This window comes from Lolium rigidum, chromosome 6, assembly GCF_022539505.1.
Source record: "Lolium rigidum isolate FL_2022 chromosome 6, APGP_CSIRO_Lrig_0.1, whole genome shotgun sequence".
NCBI classification, from domain to species: Eukaryota; Viridiplantae; Streptophyta; class Magnoliopsida; order Poales; family Poaceae; genus Lolium; species Lolium rigidum.
Window position 1 is genome coordinate 269,538,913 of NC_061513.1, and position 4,528 is coordinate 269,543,440.

At 45.8% G+C, this 4,528-nt stretch overlaps 1 pseudogene; it reads left to right on the forward strand.

The window, feature by feature from the left end:
• Positions 1 to 2,993: 2,993 nt before the first annotated feature.
• LOC124664126 lies at positions 2,994 to 3,949 on the forward strand (annotated as a pseudogene).
• The last annotated feature ends 579 nt before the right edge of the window (positions 3,950 to 4,528 follow it).

The following is a 4,528-nucleotide window of genomic DNA, read 5'->3' on the forward strand; positions in this document are numbered from 1 at the left end:
ACGTTTTCTTTGACGTCGTATGCAACCAGAAAAGCCGTTTTACCTTTTTCTAAACTTTTTTTACAAAAAAAATCGAAATCCAAATTTGTTAATTTCCCCTAATAGTAGGTTGTGTAACATACATGAATCTCAAAAGATAATTTTTTGAATTGTATGTCATTTTTTTTTGTATTTTACAGAGCTAAAAAATGCGATTCACTGGGGGTGTGGAGGTGCATGGGGAGAAAAAAAAACTTTTACACCGGTTCGTGCCATGAACCGATGCTAAAGGGTTCGCGTCACACCAACCCTTTAGCACCAGTTCGTGCCACGAATCGGTGCTAAAGGTCCCACACGAACCGATGCTGAAGCACAGGCAGGTCGAACCACTGTTAATGCACACTTTAGTTTGGGTTTGTAGTTTAACTGGTGCTAAAAGCTCCACGCAGCTCTGAACAAAAGCCTTTTTTCTACTAGAGTGAATAAAGTGCAATCTGCACATTGCATGTGTACACTGACGGAGTGCGGATTCCTAATGTTCGACACGATGATGAGAACCAAATGACCCAATTATGACCATAAAAAAATGACCAAATTATTTTGATATTCTCGTTCTGGTTAGTATGTGGCAGGTCTGGCCAAAACTTTCTCCACTACGAGAACCGCTCCTCATTTCATCATTTTCTCGACCCGTTCCATCGTTCCATTTCTTGTGTTTACATCTCTCTTTGATTCTTCCTACATTCTTTCCAAAGCAAGTCCATGTAACTGCCACATACTCCGTGTAGTAAGCTAGTGGCAGTAAATCGGGGAGTGCTTTCGCAAAAAACAAAAAAAAAACTTGCGAAGTGAAGTGGAAGTGTATCTTTATGTGAACTATCAAACGAAGATGGAGTATATATATAAGGATCAACATTATTCACAACGAGTGATGGTTGGTGGAGTATTTGCTTAGTTTGGTAGAGGGGAATGCCTCGAGTTATGTTAGATGCAGTAACCTTTTTCATTTAAGTTTCATTATGCACCAGATATTTTGCGATGAAAGCTCAAGCTGGTATTACCTAAACAACTTTAGAGTTGGAGGCTTATCTAAGTTGTCTGTACCGCCCAGTTCAGATTGAAAGCTAAAGATCATGGAAGGTTACCTGGGTGTTTAGATGTTAGAATTTCATATCTTGCTTCTCAGCATGCATATTAATCTGGAGGACATGGCATTAATCAGAATGTTCGAGGTGGAAAATTTGCAATAATTAATCCGACAATAGATACTAGATAGTACTAGTAAATATGACACCAAACTTCAATATTTTCTGATTGTATATGCCGCTTCATCTAGACCGAACCATAGAGATATATAGCAAGTTGCATCTTCCATTTCGTTTCACATGTTAGCACTAGATTACTGCATCAAATAGATGGAATCACATGTACAAGAGAAAATATGGGAGTTAAAATGAAGAGTTGTAGGAGGAAGTGAGAACGAGACGCATCAGGAACAATATTGAAACGTGGAGCACATGACACATTTGATAAAGTTGTGATCAGACCCGTACGACCAAGGAAAGTAGGGGATGCTCAGCCAACCATTGGCGGTGGATAGCTACCTTTCTAGTGAAAAATTTGTCATGTTTTACTTTCAATTGGAACTGTAGTGAATTGCTCTAGTTACTGAAATCAATCAGAATCACAGCAACTCAGATAGAGAACAACTGAAGCACACTTGCCAACAGAGTAGAGCATGATCTGCATTCCAAGCATTGTTTCTAAGAAAATTCGAAACTCATACGCCGATGCTTTTCGCCTGACAACATGCCAAACTAAGCTCCGACCAGGATCCAATATGTCTACGTTGGGATCACAAACACCTTTAGTTTTCTGAATATGTTCGACATGATCAGGCATGTTCGTAGGATATCCGTGTGGAGATCTATGGCTCTGTGCCGTCTAGCTGTGCGGCTCTCCGCCACCGCCAAAGGCTGGAATCTAATCCGCCCATTCCATCCATCGGCTGGATCAATTGCTCCTGCCTTTTCAAACCTGTTCTTTTGACCGGGGCATCTGATCTCCCGTTCTCTTATTCGGCATAAAGCCAGCTGATGTATGTTCAGAGAATTCTGGTGTCTATGTTCTTGCCTGAACAATAAGCAGAAATTGCTCTGGGTTCATAAGGAAACTAGACTACTATCTGAAAATTTACACTTGACTGTAGAAAATATCTATATACGCCTGTACTTCAGTAACTGCTTTATGGTCAGAAACAAATGAAGGAAAAGAGACAAACGCAACCATGTAATATGCCCAGAACTTCACTGACGACATAGAGCAGGTACTTGTTCCCCTGCATCTCCTGAACCTGAACCATGAATATGCTGCCAACTAGCTGCATGGTGTTTCACCAATTCACCATGATCGTAAATTCATAATACCGCAGTAATGCATAATACTAGTACGGAACTCATGCCATGTAAAGTTGAACCTGGAGAACATCGGTGACACCGACACATTTTGTCGCTACTGGCGAAGCACACACATCGCCATAGACGAAGCTGTCAAGAATCGAGTTCCATCTATGTTGCAGGCAAATAAATAGACGTTGGTGTTCTGAGATTTCTCACAACACCAACCGAACACAACTCCTGTTTGCTGCGTCCAGTACTTCTTAGGTGACTACTGACGATGGACAGCTCTTCATGCTCACAGGTGCAGTGGCCACTTGTCTTAACCCTTCTTGTACCCTCCGTTTTAGTAAATAAACTCTGCTACGCTATTCTGTTCAACTGCTATTTGTTTGCACATTTTGTCTCTAGATGACATGATAAGTTGACTGTTGAGACCCCATTGTTAAGAATTTTCTAAGCTTCTTCTACTAGTAGTTGATGCCGGAAATTTAAACAATTAATTGATTTACGTTTGATGCAGCATGCAGCTTGCAATTGTGTGCCACATTGCGCATTTGCACAATCACATAAACAAACAAGCAAATGCAACACATAAATTTTTCTTTGGACTGATATATGAGGGCTTGTTTGACGTGCAGCCGGAACAGGTGCGCGGCGTGCTACCGCGAGTTCAACCGGATGGAACACCTGGTGGAACACATGCGTTTGTCACACCACGGTGCGGCGTCTGCGGCAAGCACTGCCGCTCCCTCGACGCCCTCCGCGACCACCTCGGATTCGGCAGCGTCCTCCCCAAGGCCGGCTGCGCGAGTGTCTTCACCGCCCGCGGCTGCCAGCTCTGCCTCGCGGTCTTCCCTGCCTCCGGCCCCCTCCGTGCCCACCGCGCCGCCTGCCAGCTCTCCAGCGCTCCGACGCAAAGCCAGCTCACCCGAAGTATGTCAAGAATGAGAATCCAGGGAGGCGGCCATGGTGGTGCGGTGGCGCTGGGGTGCAAGATGGTGGGCGGCGGCAGCGACGGGACACTGGACGTGTGCGCGCGCGTGTGCCTCATCGACGAGCACGAGAACATCCTCTACGAGTACGAGATGACTGGAATCCGCCCAGAGCACCTCCGCGACTCAGCCACGACGGTGAAGCAGGCGAGGAAGCGGGTAGAGGACTTCCTCCTCAATGGCGAGGATCCGTGGAAGATCCGCACGGCACGCGGCGGCGCGAGAATCCTGGTTGGCCACGGGCTGGACCATGATCTCAACGGGCTGGGCATGGACTACCCGGCGTACCTGAAGCGGGACACGGCGACGTACAGAACGGTGGGCACCAGCACCCTTACGATGACTGCGTGGCGGCGACGACCAGGGACAGAGAGCGGAGGCTGCCGGCTGTACAAGAGGATGCGCGCGCTGAGGCATGGCCTCAAGGGGGAGGTGAAAGGGTGCGCGGGGCCGCCGGCGGCGAGTGTGGCGGAGGCGTTCCCAGCGTGGAGGCAGCGGGAGCTCGAGCGCATGTCGCCGGAGGAGCTTCTGAGGACGTCCAAGCCCGACTACCGCTGCTGGTGCTTGGACGACGTCTAGTCGTGCTGACTGGTCGGCGCTGATTGCTGACGGAGGGAAGCTGCTGCCTTGCCTGCCTACCGAAAAGTCGATTCTTTTTGCCTTACTAGTAATTGTGCACGTGCAATGCACGTGTAATCTTAGGTGATAAATATCATCATGTGTAATGCTTTATTGGAAGGAAATCCATCAAAATACCAGATGCAGTCCATTCTCAGAACAACTACCAGACAACAAAATTCAGTCTTATACATGCAAACCTGACGGCAAGATTAACCCGTGCTATGTGAAGTTATGAACCTAAAGCAGGCGTAAGTTTCAACAAACTAAGTACATGTGTCCATAGATGCAAAATTTCAGAAAGTTTCGTACAATAGGCAAATGAGTAGGTTGTATGATAAATATAAGAAAAATTCAGTATAGCCACCTCGTACGTGTAATATATGAGATATATCTACAATTCAGGGAAGTATAATAGCATTAAAAAATTGCAACTTCAAAGTAACAAAATCATCAAATCACGGAAAATAAACATTGTTTCAGGCACACATGATACTTAAAGTCTGTCGAAATTCAGTCAAGGCTGTCGCTTTCTTCAGT